This window comes from Barbus barbus (assembly GCF_936440315.1).
Source record: "Barbus barbus genome assembly, chromosome: 31".
NCBI classification, from domain to species: Eukaryota; Metazoa; Chordata; class Actinopteri; order Cypriniformes; family Cyprinidae; genus Barbus; species Barbus barbus.
This window is the reverse complement of record NC_136759.1, coordinates 19,639,448-19,658,877: the sequence shown is the minus strand read 5'-3', so window position 1 is coordinate 19,658,877 and position 19,430 is coordinate 19,639,448.

The window sequence follows — 19,430 nt, the reverse complement described above, 5'->3', positions numbered from 1 at the left end:
ATTAATTGTGTTTTTTTTTTTTATGTTACATTATTCCTCTTCACCACATGGCAGTGGCTGGAAATAGGTATTATGGCTGGACGCACAATCTCTCCACTTGCATTCATCATGGCGATGGAGGTGATTATCAGAGCCTCAAAATGGGTAGTTGGGGGTGAGCGGCTAAAATCTGGCACCCGGTTAACACCAATAAGGGCCTATATGGATGACTTAACAATACTGACCATGGCACCTTGTACCGGATGCCTACTTAACAAACTTTAAGAAAACATTAGATGGGCCAGGATGAAGATCATTCTATCTAAATCCAGTATTTCCATCGTCGTAGGAAAACTGGTTGACCAAAGTTTCTGTATTAACCCTCTGGGGTCTGAGGTGATTTTGGGGCCCTTGAGATGTTTTGACATGCCCTGATATTTGTGCTTATTTCAGCTACTTATAACATACTATTGACCAACATGTATTCAGCACAAACTGTGCTACAATAATATGTGACCAAGATGGATGTACATGCTTGCATTTGTTAGAAAAAAAATATTATGTGTGGTTAGTAAGTTTTGGGGAAAAAAATGTAGCTGAAATAAGGCATAAAAGCCACGCTAATAGTCCTGAATAAGACTTTTGAGTAATCAGTCTTGTAGACTACAATATTTACTTCACAATTATGTGAAAATCATTCTGCTTACTCATTCACAGAAAACAATATATTGATTTAATTTTTTAAAGACATGTTTTGTGATCGAAAACCAATATGCGAGGGAGTGGTAATAGCCTTGAATATTAAGTGATTTTCACCTGAGAGACAAAGGGCCCTCCCCTAAAGGCTGCTAATGGGCCATCAGTGTGACTGTGACTGAGGCAGGTAAGACAGAGTATGAGGAAACTGAAATTCTTTTTTTATTATTATTATTATTTGTATTTTATTTACAACACAGTATAATCAAAACATACATAATGAAGGTCAAAGACACATTATTGTGCACACTGATCTAACCACAGAGATGTGAACAGACTTTAACTCATTCCTGCAACAGATTCTGTTCAACAAGTACCTGATATTAATAGGTGTGTTCGACTTGAAGTGACGCTGTGCAGAATGATCAGTGTATGACATCAAAGTGCCGCGAGAGCTATTCGAAAGTATAAGGATCCGTCTGCTCTCTAATGGCTCTCGCGGTACTGTGATGTCATACACTGATCATTCTGCGCAGCATCACTTCAAGTCGAACACACCTATTGTCACAGACCGGCCAGGCTCTCACCCCAGCCAATCACAATGCACATCCTCCCCTGAGTTCTAATCAGCACACCTGAACACCATCGTCACCTCATCAAGTGCCACTATAAAGCCACACACCTCACCTCAGTCAAATGTCCGGTCTCGTTCCACCGAAGTGGACTCTACGCAAGTATATGCTGATACTTACCTGTTACTACCCTGCCTGTGAACTTACCTCTTGTTCTTTCTCCGAGTGTTGTCCTCCTTGTCCTGGATCCCTGTCTGTCAGTCCCTGTACGTCGCGACAAAGCGTCGAGGTGTGTGTGGCGTCAAGCTATCCACGAGCTCCTGTCAACAAACCATGCAGTTCAGCCTAAGTACCATTGTCACTCTTCAAGATCGATACTACTGTCACTCACTCTGGAAATCCCTTGACCATACTCATTGTACAATAAACCTTACCTTTTATATATTCCCATGTGTCCGTCTGCTTCCGTAACAATTTACTTATTTCCATGGATTCAAGAAGAAAAAAAACAAAACAATCAGTAGTAAAGGAGCTTGTTTTACCATAGAATATCGGTGTAGTTTGTGAGCATGTTAATATCAGGAGCATCTATATATTGTGGCGGGAGGAGCAAACGACAGACACAGTGAGTGTGGCGTCAGGCCTCGGAGAGGTTTTTATTAAACAAAATGATCAAATAAAGTGTCCAAAAGGGGTAAAAGTGTCCAAAATAAACAGGGGGTCTGGTGTCCTCTTCCTGCTGCGGGGTTCGTGAAGGAGGGCAGTGTTCGGAGGGAAGGGTCCAGGTAAGGGGCGGAGTCTGGTGGCCGCACGCGCTCCCCACTCAGGCCTGGGGCGTGAGAGTGGTGGCTTCGTCCCTCCTAGGCATCGCGGCACTTCCGGGGGACTCAACGGCCCGGCATCCTGGCCCGTCAGCCATCTCACGGGTGCGGAATTCCATCCGGACTGCGGGTCCGGCAGCTCGCGTCTCTTGATGGCGCGGGAGTTCCTCGACGCTCCCTTCCTGGACCCACGAGGACACCAGTGTGCATGCACGGGGAAGAGACCGGTCTCTCGAGGAGAGGCGCGCTCGGCATTTAAACATCGGCGGTGATGAGGCTCTATTCACATCAGGTGCGCCTCATTACACGCCGCCAGCCCTGGCTATTTCAGCACCCCTCCTCTCTCACACACCCACTCCAGTCGGGAGCCTGGTGAAGGGCGGCGAATACGGGACGGGGTGGTGATGATAATAAGGGGGGAGGCAGCCGACTCGTCACAATATATATATAGCTTTTATAGACTCACGCATGCTTCGCCGAAAGAAATTTAAATACAATGACTCTGGTCCGATGCCCTAAATCTGTCTATTTCATCGAACTGACAGTACTCTTGGAAGATGCTACAGAGGAGGCAAATGAGAGGAAGAGGCTACAGTATGCTGAAATGGCAGATGACACTACAGCGTGGCTGGAAAGTGTCCATCCGTCCTGTGGAGGTTGGCTGCAGGGGCTTTGTAGCAACATTCACAGTCAAGTTGCTTAAGGACCTGAGAATTTGTGGCCAAACCCTTTGACAGACCATCAAACAAGTATCAGACTCGGCAGAATACTGCAGCCGGTGGCTCTGGATGAGAAGGAAAGACCCCAGCTGGGCCCCAAAATGACAGGAACCGTTCACTCCATTTTAAAAAAATTATCAGGGATTAAATTTTTCTGTCGCTATGACGGATTTCCATCAATTGGAAAAAAATTAGGGGAAAAGCAACGTAGCGCACTGTTGTTCTGCCGGCACATCAAAAATCATCCCCGCCACGGCTGCAGCTTCTCACTGACAACATAAAGCCGCTCGCATCATTCACAGTCGGGTTATTAGCAGAGAACACAGAGTTGAATTTCGGCGCAGGATTGCAGATATTAATAATAATTATACTCATTCCCGTAGGTTCTGACGGAATGTATCACATTTGCACGTGCTTTTGAATCTTGATAACTACTCGCGCACTCTCATTTTCTGTGCGCTCACAGATCGTGATAAGGAGAGTGACAACTTTTAATAATTATTAAGGAAGTTTGCAAATGGAATGGTGATTTAATACAGATCAATAAACAAGTACTGCATGATTTTACTCTATCATCAACGAAAATAGTTCAAAATAAAGGAACAGCTGAGCACATCTCTAAAAGCAAACAAAGTGGTGTTTCATTCATGAATGAAAGTGCATTTGTGAGTCAGTGATTCATGATTACCCATTCATAAAGACAGTCACTTGCTTCATTCCAGTTCGAACGGATCAATTGAAAAATCAGTGACTTGCCGCCACCTGCTGGTGGTTTCAGTTTAATTTTTAGCATATAATTTCAGATATTTAATGCATTTAATATTTCTGTATTCTCCACATGCATGAATCTATGAATTTAATTGCACTCATGCCACCTCTGAGCCTCATTAAACATCTGAAAATATACCTACAACTACAAGCCACTTTTGTGTTTTTCTGTGCCACCTCTGTAGTACAAATTATTTTTTTATTAATACAAATTTCATATGATTTGTAACTTATTTGTCTTACTCTTATTATATCTACTTCTTATTATATTGTTTTAAACATAAATTAAAAAACTGAAAACTTAAAAGCATAATTTTTTTAATTTGACAAAGATGAAAATTATGCCATCGCAAAGTTAAAGGAAAATACCCCGGTAAGTCACTTTAAGGAGTCAAATGTCACCTCGTATTATCTTATTTTTTTATGCTATTGATTGTAATTAATTTATTTGTTCTTGTTTTATTATTTATTTACTATTTACTTGTCTTTTTTATTTAAAATAAATTAAATTGTTAGTGCGCGTGAATCTTAAGTGGGGAGGGGGCGTGGTCTATGGGAAATAGTCCTGCCACCACAGCTGGAAAATATCCTAGAGCCAACACTGCATACATTTCATAAAATTAGAAAAATGCATTTTCAAAGGTAAAAAGAAAATGCCCCTGTATATCAATTTGAGTCAAATGTCACCTTGTATTAAGAAGGGATTTTTTTAAAATCAGAATTATTTTATTATTGATTAGAATTAGAAGGTGCTCCTAAATTTCTTAAATTAGAAGGACAAGCGCTCCTAATTACATGAAAAATGCGGCTCTTAAACTGGGTGTGTGACAGGTATGGCTGTGGAATGGGGTTTGGCCGAGGAAAAATTTTCAGTCAGAAAATGTTTGTTTTTTTTGCTTTAATCCATGACATTGTAAGAAATAATTGCTTTTCAAGCATGTGATGCTCCTGTAATTTCAATTTAGACACCTGTGGCATGTAACAGTTGTGGGCAATATAGTAATCACACTTGCAACCAGTTCAAATGGAGAAAAGTTGACTCAACCTTTATGTTGTGTTGTGGAGAAAAGAAAGAAGTGTAAAGAGTTGTCTGTGGATTTGAGAGAAAAAATTGTGGAAAAAACATCAACAAGTTAAACAGCAAAATCTTGTGTGAAAGGGAAAGATAAATGTCCCCGTGTCCACTGTGCACAATATCAAGAGGTTTACAGCCCATGGCACTGTAGCTACCTGGACGTGGACAGAAGAGCAAAATTAATGAGAAATTACAATGAAGGATTGTTCGAATGGTGGATAAAGAACCTCGATTAACTTCCAAACAAATTCAAGTTCATCTGCAGACACGGGGTACAACAGTGTCAGCTCCCACTATCCGTCGCCATCTGAATGAAAAGTCACACTTGAATTTATTTAAATACAAAATACATGTAATTTTTTTCAAAGGTATTTAAATACTGTTTCATTGGTATTTGAAATACTGCCCATCCCTGCCCAGGAGGACACCACTGCTGACACAAAGGCATAAAAAAGCAAGACTGGAGTTTGCCAAAACTTATGTGACAAAACCACAATCCTTCTGGGAGAACGTACTGTGGACAGATGAGACAAAAGTAGAGCTTTTTGGTAAATGAAATCATGGCACTGTTTACAGAAAAAGAAATGAGGCCTTCAAAGAAAAGAACACAGTCCCTTCAGTTAAGCATGGTGGAGGTTCAAAGATGTTTTGGGGTTGCTTTGCTGCTTCTGGCACTGGATGCCTTGACTGTGTGAACGGTATCATGAAATCTGATGATTACCAAATAATTTTGGGCCGCAACGTAGTGGCCAGTGTCAGAAAGCTGCGTCTCCCCAGAGGTCATGGGTCTTCCAGCAGGAGAATGACCCGCAACACACTTCAAAAAGCACTCAGAAATGGTTACAAACAAAGCACTGGATAGTTCTGAAATGGCTAGCAATGAGTCCAGATCTGAATCCCATAGAACACCTGTGGAGAGATTTCAAAACCGCAGTTGGGAGAAGGCATCCTTCAAATCTGAATGACTTGGAGCAGTTTGCAAAAGAAGAGTGGTCCAAAATTCCAGTAGAGAGGTGTAAGAATCTCATTCATGGTTACAGGAAGCGATTTCAGTATTTTTTTCCAGAGGGGGAGCTACCAAATATTAAGTTAAGGGTGCCAATAATTTTGCCCAGTGCATTTTTTGGGTTCTGTGTGGAATTGTATCAGATTTGGCTTTTTTTCTTTTTTTTTGTGTGTGTGTTGTTTCAATGCAAACAAAACAAAACAAACAAACAAACAACAACAAAAAATGTGAGTACCAAACCATTTGCAACTGCAACAATTTTCTGAGAGAAGTGTTGCATTTTCTGACAGAGTTGCAAGGGTGCCGATATTTTTGGCCATGACTGTGTGCGCACACATGAAAATACGCAGCATTTATATAACATTATTGCACTGCAGGTGCCTATAAAGACCTCAATTCTAATAAGAAGGGAAAATAACGGCTGGATCTTATAGGACATATCCCATACTATATGTACAGTATACCTCATATGAAACCATTTTACTGCAGCATTTTGAAGATACATACCATTATAACCATTTTTTATACTTTAGAGGGCTATAAAGACCCCATTTATAAGACATGAATGGCCATTTCTTAAAGGGTCTGTCCCATACTATAGGTATCTACTATGGTCACAGAGGCCGCTCATGAACTCACGGTCTGTCTCAAAAAAGTTGGCACGGGGGCAACAAAGGGCTGAAAAAACAAGAAATTTTGAAAAGAAGTTGTTAATTGACATCAGGTCTGTAACATGATTAGCTATAAAAGGGATTTCTTAGAGAGGCAGAGTCTCTCAGAAGTAAAGATGGGCAGAGGCTCTCCAATCTGTGAACGACTGCATAAAAAGAATGTGGAATACTTTAAAAACAACGTTAAATTGCAAGGCTTTGCAAATCTCATCATCTACAGTGCATAACATCATCAAAAGTTTAAGAGAAACTGGAGAAATCTCTCTGCGAAAGGGACAAGGCCGAAGACCTTTGTTGGATGCCCGTGGTCTTCGGGCACTCAGACGACACTGCATCACTCATCAGTATGATTCTGTCAAACACAAATCGCTGTGCCATCTGCAGATGCCAACTAAAGCTCTATCATGCAAAAAGGAAGCCATATATGAACATGGTCCAGAACTGCCGTCATGTCCTGGGAGCCAAGGGTCATTTAAAATGGATTGTTTCAAAGTGAAAAGTGTTCTATGGTCAAATTTGACATTCTTGTTGGAAATTACGGACACTGTGTCCTTGGGGCTAAAGAGGAGGGAGACCTTCCAGCGTGTCATCAGCGTTCAGTTCAAGAACCAGCATCTCTGATGGTATGGGAGTGAATAAGTGCATACGGTATGGGCAGCTTGCATGTTTTGGAAGGCACTATGAATGCTTAAAGGTATATAAAGGTTTTAGAGCAACATATGCTCCCCTCCAGATGACGTGTATTTCAGCAGGACAATGCAAAACCACATAATGCAGCTATTAAAACAGCATGGCTTCGTAGTAGAAGACTCTGGGTGATGAACTGGCTTACCAGCAGTCCAGATCTTTCACCTATAGAGAACAATTGCTGCGTCATTAACCCTCTGGGGCCAACAAACGCGTATACGCGTTTTGGGGCAGATTTTCCTGATAAGGCAGAAATGAGCTTGAATTACTCTGCCATTTTTGATCGTTCAGATAAGAGCAATACACCATTCAAATCTGTAAGGGTTTTATTTGTATGCACTCGTAATGCACAACTACACGTTGTGCTTTTGAAGAATAAATAAAACAAACAGGGTGTGCTCTCTGTCTTCTCCGTCTCCACGAACTGTTTTCAGAAACGCGTCACTAAAATAAAGTGTAATTCAGCAAATACTTGACACACAGACATGAGAGTTATATCTATAGAAAGGTTGAAGTGTCTACATTCAAATGAAGTAAGTCATATCGAAAACAAATATTTTAAGCGATTTAACATTCCAACTCATGAAGTTGACTGAGCAATCCTTCTGGAAGTATTAGTGTTACTCATGTTAAGGAGAAATAAGTATGTATATGAAATCTATAAACGTCACAACATGACATCAAATGAAAATTAAAATGGACATCTGTCAGAATAAGTCTGGTAGTTAAACAAAAATGATAATCCCCCCCTTTAACACCCGCAAGAACAAGGTGAGCACAATACCCCCTCCAAAACAAATCCACACACTAAGTGTTTGTGTTACGGAGCTCTTTAGAGACAACAGCCCGGAATCCCGCCAAACCCTCCATGTTAAGGTAACTCAAACCGCGCATTACGCTATTATAACATAAACTCTGCTGTATAAGACAGTAATAATAATAATAAAAAAAAATTAAAAAGAGCCTGATGACAATGGCAAAAACAATGACAATATTATACGCTTCTCTCAAGATGTTGTGGCCGAGGATCACAAGCTCAAAACTAAAAGGTCACCAAAATTATCTATCAAGAAAGACAAATGGATGTTGTCTTGTATTGAGGAACAAAATCAGCTCTCACGTTGCATTCCATTCCTCCGCCACCCAGAAGTCACCAACCCTCCAGAACCAGTGAATGAGCCCATGCAAATGGATAACGCTCGACTCTCTTACAATGAGCGACAGAGGAGGTTTAGTCTCGGCATGTGTATGTATTGTGGAGCTAATGGACATCTACGAGCATCATGCCCAGTTCGTCCACCCCGACTCTTGCTGAGTGCAATTCAACCACCAATCCAAAACCTGAAACCACTGTCAGTCGTCGCCATGTTTACTGCTTCAAATTTCTCTCTGCCAGTCTATGCCCTCCTCGATTCCGGTTCAGCCGGGAACTTTATTTCCGGGAGCCTCTGCCGTCAGCTCAACCTCCAAATCTCCGCCACCAAAACCATTTACCAAGTCCAGTTGGTAACTGGCAAGCCCCTCAGCCGTAAGGATGTCCTTTACAGTGCCGGTCCTGTCCAGCTTAAAATTGGGCTAATGCATGAAGAGGAGATCCATCTACTGGATATTGTATAGTGGGAAGTCGTGGCCTAATGGTTAGAGAGTTGGACTTGTAATCCGAAGGTTGCGGGTTCGAGTCTCCGGCCGGCAGGAATTGTAGGTGGGGGGAGTGAATGTCCAGCGCTCTCTCCACCCTCAATACCACGACTGAGGTGCCCTTGAGCAAGGCACTGAACCCCCAACTGCTCCCCGGGCGCTGCAGCATAAAATGGCTGCCCACTGTTCCGGGTGTATGTTCACGGTGTGTGTGTGTGTGTGTTCACTGCTGTGTGTGTGCACGTTGGATGGGTTAAATGCAGAGCACGAATTCCGAGTATGGGTCACCATACTTGGCTGAATGTCACTTCACTGCAGATTTCATTCTTGGACGATCCTGGTTTGCACAACATGAACCACACATTTCCTGGCGAACTAGTGAGGTCCTGAAGAGGGGTAACCAATGTTTTCTTGGCTGTTTCCCTCATGTTCCTCAACCTGCCTCTCTCCGTGTCAAGACAGTAGCCCTTAATTGCACATCCATCGAAAGTCCCCTGGAGAAACAATTAAGTGTCCATTCCAGCCTGTTACTCCCACTTCAGCGACGTGTTTTGCCCGAAGAGGGCCTCCCAGTTACCTCCACACCGGCCATGGGACTGTGCAATAGATCTAGTACCGGGTGAGCCAGGGCCCCGTGGAAAGATTTATCCACTCTTACTCCCTGAACAGAAGGCCATGGAGGAGTATATTGAGGAGGCATTACAGCAAGGCTATATCCGTCCGTCGACTTCCCCTGCTGCTTCAAGTTTGTTCTTTGTTGCCAAGAAAGATGGAGGCTTATGACCTTGCATCGACTATCGCAACACAACAAGATTACTGTAAAGTTCCGTTACCCTCTTCCTCTCATCCCAGCGGCCTTGAAACATCTTCGCGGAGCCACCGTGTTCACCAAGTTAGACATCCGCAGTGCTTACAACCTCATCCGAATACGTGAAGGGGACGAATGGAAGACTATGACACGGCCACAAAACAGAGAAACTGTGTTCATTTCAGTTATTCTAATTATTTTAAACATTGCTAATAATACGGTGATAATTGTTAGTTTATATTCTTGTTATGGTCTTTTTTTTATATATTTGTATACTGTTTTGAGTTGGAATATGAGGGACTCTTATTGAAAAAGGCCACTATTTAAGGAAGCAGGAACTGGCGGCCATTTGGTTTTAGGTAATGGCACATGGTTGGACTAGGGCATGCTTTGAGAGGCTTGCAAATAAAGGTGCTGGGAAATGCCTTGCTCTCACTAGTGCCAGTGCCATGGATTTATCATAAATCGGGCCATTGACGAGAGGATTACTTGAATTGGGGGGTTGAGGCCTATTTTTCAGTGAATAAGGATGTTTTCTCTGTCTCTGATCGTTTGTGGATTTTTCCCTTTTTCCTGGAGCATTGCAGGTGGGATCCAGGAATCCATGAGAAGATAACATTTGTGAGACTGATCAAATTTTTTTGTCCCTTTTACCACTTCTTCTTTTTTGCTGGGCTTATTGCTTTTTTGGACTGCTTCTTTGTTGTGGACTCTGATGGATGGTATTTGGATATCTGTGCCTTTCATGGACTCATAACAGAGTTTGCCTTTTGGACTCAATTTACTTATTTACCTTCCAATATGCTGTTCTTTGTGCTGTAGGATTGAACAATGTTTGTTTGAAGTTTATATTTTTATTAATACATGCATTGAATCCCTGAGAGACTTGTGTTTGGCACATGCTTTATTGAATTGATGGTTGGTAAACTGTTTAAAACAAGATTACCCAAAAAAGAATCCTTTGGTAACAATAGGACTTTAAGTAAGATAAGTTTGTATTGTTACAAGACGGCCTTCATGACCCCTACTGGCCACTACGAATATCTCGTCATGCCGTATGGTCTTGTCAGTGCCCCCTCAGTATTTCAGGATTTCATGCATGAGGTTCTCCGGGAGTATCTCCATAGATTTGTGCTGGTCTACCTCGATGACATCCTCATCTACTCCCGGTGCATGGCCGAACATCACCACCACATTCCGGAGGTCCTGAAACGCCTGAGAGACTTGCAGTTATTCCTCAAGGCAGTAAAGAGTTCCTTCCATCAGTCCTTAGTGCAGTTCCTTGGATATAAGATCGACAGCAGTGGCATCCAGATGGACGAGGGGAAGGTAGACTCCATCAGGAACTGGCCCACTCCTGTTACCATAAAGGAACTCCAAAGTTTTCTGGGATTCTCGAACTTTTACCGCAGGTTCATCAGCAACTACAGCACCATCACCAGCCCCCTAACAAACCTGCTGCGTAACAAACCCAAATATTTTGTCTGGACACCCGCCGCCTCGTAAGCCTTTGAGAATCTCAAGAATGTGTTTACCAATGCTCCAGTCCTCGTGCACCCGGATCCCAGTAAACCGTTCATTGTTGAAGTTGATGCTTCCACCTCAGGAGTCGGTGCCGTCTTGTCTCAGCAGCAGGGGATGCCAGCCAAACTCCATCCATGTGCCTTCTTTTCTCGTAAGCTCAGCCCGGCAGAGAGAAATTATGATATTGGAAACAGGGAACTCCTTGCCATCAAACTGGCCCTCGAAGAATGGAGGCTTTGGTTGAAGGGTGCTCAACATAAATTCACGGTTCTCACAGACCATAAGAATTTGTAATACTTACGAGATGCTAAGAGACTCAACCCCCACCAGGCTCGGTGAGCTCTCTTCTTTACTCGCTTTAGCTTTAACTATCTCCTATCACCCAGGTCCCAAGAATGTTAAGTCAGACGCCAGGTCCCAAGAATGTTAAGTCAGACGTTGTGGCCTAATGGTTAGAGAGTCGGACTCATAATCCAAAGGTTGCGGGTTCGAGTCTCGGGCCGGCAGGGATTGTAGGTGGGGGAGTGAATGTCCAGCGCTCTCTCCACCCTCAATACCACGACTGAGGTGCCCTTGAGCAAGGCACTGAACCCCCAACTGCTCCCCGGACGCCGCAGCATAAATGGCTGCCCACTGCTCCGGGTGTGTGTTCACTGCTGTGTGTGTGCACGTTGGATGGGTTAAATGCAGAGCACAAATTCCGAGTATGGGTCACCATACTTGGCAGTATGTCACTTCACTTCACTTGTCTCATGTCCAGGACTCTGAAGAGGAGATCAACGAAGAGCCTGAGTCTATCAACCCAGAGAAGCTCATCGTAAGTCCCATCCAGTGGGATTCCAGTCCGTTCACCTCCTCCAATGCCTCCTTACAATATGTACCCAGGGCTCAACGCACACCCATTATTCGTTCTGCTCATTCATCTCTGGGCACTGGCCACCCAGGGGCCAACAACATCCTCTCGCTGCTAAAAGACCGCTTCTGGTGGACTAATATGACTAGAGATGTCAGAAGGTTCGTCCAAGGTTGTGCCGACTGCACCATGTCCAAGAGTCCAAGCCATTTACCATCTGGCAAACTTCTCCCGCTGCCCGTTCCTATTTGTCCCTGGTCACACCTAGGAGTGGACTTCATTACTGAACTGCCAGCCTCAGACGGTATCACATGTATTCTTGTGGTCATTGATCGATTTTCCAAGTCATGTTTCCTTCTCCTCCTCAAGGGTCTTCCTACGGCTATGGAAACTAAAGAATTGATGTTTAACTACATTTTCCGGTACTATGGCATCCCTGAGGATATCGTTTCAGACCGAGGACCACAATTTGTATCAAGGGTATGGAAATCCTTTTTCAATCTCCTAGGTGTGACCATCAGCCTGTCATTGGGATAGCACCCCCAAACGAACGGGCAGACAGAAATAAAGATCCAGGAGGACAATTCCTGCGAACCTTCTACCATAGCCACCAGAACTCTTGGAACCAGTTCATTGGCTGGGCCGAGTACGCCCAGAATTCTCTGCATCAGCTCTCCACCGGATTGACTCCTTTCCAGTGTGTGCTACCAGCCGCCCCTGTTGCCCTGGTCAGGGAAACCGTCAGATGTACCATCAGTGGACTACTGCTTCCGAGAGAGCGAGAGGGTCTGGGACGCTGTGCATCACCAACTTCGGCGTGCAGTGCGTAGGCGCAAGATGACAGCCGACCTTCGTAGATCCAATGCTCCCCAGTATCAACCTGGACAGAAGGTCTGGCTGTCGACCATGGACATCAGGATGCGCCTACCCTGTAAAAAGCTCAGTCCCAGATTTGTTCGCCCCTTCACCATCTCCAACAAGTCAACCCGGTTACATACCAGCTTCAGCTCCCCCTCAGTATAGGATTCATCCCACATTCCACATCTCCTTGTTCAAACCCTACCACTCACCTGTTTCTCCTTCCACAGAGCCTGGCCCGGCAGAAGAACCCCCTCTCCCACTGATTCTGGAAGACGGCGCCATCTATGAAGTCAAGGAGATCTTGGACTCCCGGCTCCATGGTGGTCAGCTGGAGTACCTCGTCGACTGGGAGGGGTACGGCCCAGAAGAAAGATCCTGGGTTCTAAGAGACGACGTCCTAGATCCTATCGCCTATAGAGGTGTGTGCTCTGTTCCAAGCTCCAAGTATTCCTGTTAAGATAAAGATAATGAATCACCCTCTCACCGATCACCAACCTATCAATTGGACATTCTACTCACCGCACTCTGTCAACAAGGCTCTGCTGATCTTTAATACACCCTTTTCTATTAACTTTATTGTCTGCTTGAGTCTGCTTCTGTAACAGACCAATGAAGACCAGACCAACACCGAAGGATAGACAGCATGAGCAACCCGGATCCCTTTCAAGAACTTGTGGATTCCCTCAGACGAGTGCTCACACCAGCTCCGCCACCTGCACCTCCCGTTACTTCCGTCACCAGCACAACCAGTTCTTCTCCGACCATCATCTCCAGTCCCATGCCAAACTAGCGCCGTTCTCTGGCGTGGCGGAGGAATGCAACAGGTTCCTACTTCAATGCTCCCTGGCTCTTGAAATGCAACCGAATTTATATACCAATGAAAGAGATTCTCTGCTGGAGTCTGCTTCTGTAACAATAGGTTACATAATATAAAATATAATAATATAAAAATTCAAATGTATATACATGTAAATATTTTCAAAATATATACTGTATGTGTATAAACACTGTACACATAGTATGTAAACATAAACTTTTATTTTGGATGTGATTAATCGTAATAAATCATTTGATAGCACTATACATATATTGTATTTAATAAGAAGTGTTTTGAAAGAATCGTTTCTATTAATTATTTAGATACTCATAAAGACATTTGGACAGATGTAACCTGCAGAAAGAATCAATGAAATACTGCACAAACGGAACCTGTTCTATTTATGTCAGTATAAATAGCCGTATGGAGGAAAAATATTAAGACTGGATTAAGTAGATTCAGGAGGTGGTTATTTTAATTCCAGGTGTAGTGCAGCTGAACCCTCCAAAGCCTCCAGTTTCTGAAGAACCACTTGAGGTTGGAAGCTTCACCAGAACAGCCACCGGAGAGAGTTTTGAGGTAACTCTTTCAGGCACAACTCCCCCAAATTTCCCTCCTAACAGAATCACAGATCTGAGTGCTGAGATCCAGGAGGACACGGCGCTTCTCAGCTGGACAGCTCCTGGTGAGGACCTCGACCAAGGGACAGATAATGCATTTTTTTTTTTTACATGACAAAATAAAAGTTGTTTGAAAGATCATAAAAATCAATTATGAAAGTATCTTTTATTGTACTTCATTGAATGTTTCTTTCCCATTAAGCTAAATCCTATGAGATCAGGTGGAGCTTGACCTTGATATGCTTCGAGACAGCTTCAGTAATGGTCATTCAGTCAACACCGCTTCTGTCTCACCTCAGGAGGCTGGATCAGTTGAACAGCATTCATTCAGTCTCAGTTTCCCAATCCAAAATGGCACCACACTCTTCTTTGCAGTTCAGTCGGAGGATGAACTAAATGCAAAATCTGAAACCTCCAATATTGCTCAAGCTTCAAAGATCCTCCCTGGTCCAAAACCTCCTGGAATATCAAACCCTGGCATGAACTTGACCGTTCTTGTTATGTCTGTGTGTGTAGTAACTATGGCCATTTGCTTTATTGTTGCTGTAATCACATGGGCAGTGAAACGCAAAAAAACGCTTAAAAAGTAAAGTGGAATTAACAATCTGATGCAAACGAATGTCAAATCAATCCATACTTACATCCAACAACTTTAGAACATTTATTATAACGATATCAAACTAAATTTCTTGGTAGCATGTATAATTATTAACACAGACTTCTGTTTTGTTTATAATGTAGTAATCTGTGGACTGAATGTAATCTCCTAATTATTCTGTTTGTAATAGTCCACCATACTATTCAGGTACAATAGTGCAATATAATACAAAACAAATCCTGAGCTGTCTGTGGCTCTATGATTGACCGACCAACAGCCTGCTGGTTATTTTTCACCAGCATAGGGGGCAGCAAGACACTGTTTACTGTTTACATGTACGACATGAACAGGGTGCGGGATTGTGCACACTTTCAAAACGTTAACGCAACTTCACAATGAGGTAGGTGATCCATTTCTGAAATCACAGACATAAAATAGCATTACAAATGTTTTAAAATTTGTAATTGTTCTGTACAATATTTTAATGTTTTTTTTAATATGGTTCTGTAAATTTATAGTTTTGTTATAATAGCCTACTGATCTGTTTGTAATGGATACTATTTTTATAGTGTGATTGTTTATAGTGATTCATAGATAGTGGTTTTGTTGTTGTTGTTTTGTTTTTTTGTTTGTTTGTTTTGTTTTGTATTAAATGTGAGTTGTATTAAAACCATTTTGGGTCAGTTTGAGTCTCAAACATTATCCTAATTATTAATTATAATAACGATGTATGGAATCCACAATAATTTAAAACATAACATACAAAATTTTGTCTTTTTTTATTCATAATATGTCAGATTTCAATGATATTTTACCACTGAAATAGAAAATGACAGCGGTTTCCTTTTCAGAAATCTAATCACCTGAAAATAAAGTCTTGACATTTTTAATAGAAGTGCATCTTTAAAAGTAATCAAAAATAATAATAAAATGGCGCCGCTGATGGCAGCTATTGTGCGTTGCTCCTCAGTGTTTGTATTATTTTTTTTTCCTGTTTTTTGTTTTTCAAATAAGATCAGCTTTACCAGGGATGATCTGCTGAACATTCGGCAGAACACACCACAAAATCTTCTACCGGTTTTTGATTTTGATTTTTTTTTGGTTTTGCTGGACATTGTAGTTGGCGGAGCCATAGCTCTGGTCAAACGCTACAGGAGGCGCAGACGGGGAAAGCGAGCCGGCGCGCTCGTGAAACTTCGTCAGCGCGGATTTAGAACGGCGTTACCTAGCATCCATCTGGCGAATCTCCGCTCTCTACCCAACAAAACGGACGAACTCCTTCTGCTCTCCCGGACAAACAAGGACTTTTCTAACTCTGCTGCTCTATGTTTCACGGAAACCTGGTTGAATGGCGACATACCGGACAGCGCGATCCATCTGCCTAATTACCAGCTGATAAGAGCAGATCGGGACACAGAATCAACGGGGAAATCGCGCGGCGGCGGGACATGCTTTTACATCAATGAGAGGTGGTGTACAGATGTAACTGTGTTAAAGAAGATGTGCTGCTCAGATCTAGAAACGCTCTTCATTAACTGCAAGCCGTTCTATTCGCCGCGGGAGTTCTGCTCGTTCATTCTCGTGAGTGTTTACATTCCACCGCAAGCGCACGTGAGCACAGCTCTACAGAAACTCGCTGATCTGATCACAGAGAGTGAACAACAACACCCGGACTCTGTTTTAATCATTCTCGGGGACTTTAATAAAGCAAATCTCTCCCGTGAACTGCCAAAATACAGACAGCATGTTACATGTCCCACCAGAGGCAGTAATATATTGGATCACTGTTACACAACAATAAAGGACGCATATCACTCGGTTCCACGAGCAGCTTTAGGACTCTCTGATCACTGTTTGGTTCATCTTATTCCATCCTACAGGCAGAAACTTAAGTCTGCGAAGCCTGTATTAAGATCTGTTAAAAGATGGACTAACGAAACAGAGCGGGATTTACAAGCCTGTTTCGACCTGACTGATTGGACTGTTTTTGAAGCTGCGGCAAATGACCTGGACGAGCTCACAGAGACTGTAACATCTTATATCAGTTTCTGTGAGGACATGTGCATTCCTACCAGGACTCATCTATTCTACAACAATGACAAACCATGGTTCACTGCCAAACTCAGACAGCTCCGTCAGGCCAAAGAAGATGCTCACAGAAAGGGGGATAAAGTCTTGTACAAACAGGCCAAATACACACTGGAAAAGGAGATCAGAGTGGCAAAGAGGAATTATTCTGACAAGCTCAGGAACAAATTCTCCTCCAGTGATCCGGCTTCAGTGTGGTTAGGATTGAAGGACATCACCAGCTACAAAACACCACCCCCCAGCACTCTGGAGAATCAACACCTGGCAGACGACTTAAACGAGTTCTTTTGTCGTTTTGAACGATCACCCCACACCCGCCCAGAACACCCCTCCACACAACCATTCACACCTCCAGCAACCCCTCTCTCCCCCACACCTACAATTCAAATCAGCGAAGACGATGTGTGCCAGGTCTTCAGGAAGAACAAAAGAAGGAAAGCACCTGGTCCAGATGGTGTGTCACCAGCCTGCCTAAAAATCTGTGCTGAGCAGCTGGCCCCCATCTTCACACAGATCTTCAATAGATCACTGGAGCTGTGTGAAGTCCCCTCATGCTTCAAACGCTCCACCATCATCCCCGTCCCAAAGAAACACAAAATTACTGGACTTAATGACTACAGACCTGTGGCACTAACGTCTGTAGCCATGAAATCATTCGAAAGACTGGTTCTGGCTCATCTGAAGGACATCACTGGACCCTTACTGGACCCCCTGCAGTTTGCCTACAGAGCAAACAGGTCTGTGGATGATGCAGTCAACATGGGATTGCACTTCATCCTGCAGCATCTGGACAGACCAGGGACTTATGTGAGGATCCTGTTTGTGGACTTCAGCTCTGCTTTTAACACCATTATCCCGGAAACCCTTCAAAATAAACTAACTCAGCTCTCCGTCCCCTCCTCCGTCTGCCAGTGGATCAACAGCTTCCTGACAGACAGACAGCAGTTAGTAAAGCTTGGCAAATTCACATCCAGCACTCGAACCATCAGCACTGGAGCTCCTCAGGGCTGCGTACTCTCCCCACTGCTCTTCTCCCTCTACACCAACGACTGCACATCTAAAGACCCCTCTGTCAAGCTCCTGAAGTTCGCAGACGACACCACACTGATCGGCCTCATCCAGGACGGTGACGAGTCTGCTTACAGACAGGAGGTTAAGGAGCTGGCTGTCTGGTGCAGTCTCAACAACCTGGAGCTTAACACGCTCAAAACGGTGGAGATGATCGTGGACTTCAGGAGAAACCCCCCTGCTCTCCCCCCACTCACCATCATGAACAGCACCGTGACTGCAGTGGAGTCATTCAGATTCCTGGGCACCACCATCTCTCAGGACCTGAAGTGGGATATTCCCATTGACTCCATTGTCAGGAAGGCCCAGCAGAGGTTGTACTTTCTTCGCCAGCTGAGGAAGTTCAACCTGCCACAGGACTTACTGAAACAGTTCTACTCTGCCATCATTGAATCCATCCTCTGCACCTCAATAACTGTCTGGTTCAGCTCAGCTACCAAATCTGACCTCAGAAGACTACGGAGGGTAGTCCGGACTGCTGAGCGAATCATTGGTACAACCCTCCCCACTCTCCAAGAACTGTACTTATCCAGAGTGAGCAAAAAGGCTGGTAAAATCACTCTGGACCCCTCACATCCAGCACACAACCTCTTTGAACTTTTACCATCTGGTCGACGCTACAGAGCTCTGAGCACCAGAACGACCAGACACAGGAACAGTTTCTTCCCTCAGTCAATACATCTCATGAACACTCAATAAATAAACGTAGAACACACAACTAATACATTATCCATTCACCACACTCACTTATTTTATTTTCTCATTTCTAATTTACACATACTTGACCTGTACATACATAGTCGCCTATATTATATATTGTGTATTTTTTATTTTTTTTTGCTGCTTTGTACATTGGTCATTGGCTATTTCCTGTTATTTTGTTTCATTACCTGTGTCCTGTCGTGTTACTGTCCTTCTGTTGCACTGTGGAGCTTCTGTCACTACAACAAATTCCTTGTATGTGTAAACATACTTGGCCAATAAAGCTCATTCTGATTCTGATTCTGATTCTGAATAATATTATTATTATGCCAACATTGGAGAATTACTATGTGAGTTATATGAGTTTTTGGATGGGTATGTTTGCAATACCATAATACTCATTCTATTTTAAAGTGCTGCATTGTATGCAGTATGTATAGTGTACAGTGTGTATGCAGATTTGGCAATTGTGCAGTAAATAACCAGAGAACACCTCATAAAAAAAAAAAAAATGCAAAAGAGGAATAAAATGAATACACCATACAATGATTATCTAAGAAGACATATACACTGCGCTAGAATATGGCTACTTCCATACTATAAAGTAGGTAAAAAAAGTAAGTCAAAAAATGTCAGAGTTCATCGTATTCAAAAAACAGTGGTGGAAAGTACCCGGATGATCTGTTACTTGCGCTGATATTCTGAAAGCCATATTTGATAGACACTTTACTATCCTTTGAGGCCACTAGAGAGGATTTGTGAATGGCAGTGAAGTGACAACTGATGCTGGTAAGTCAAATGTTAGTAACAACATGGTTGACAGTGGATGTAGTACATCCAAATTTCATTGCTACTACTC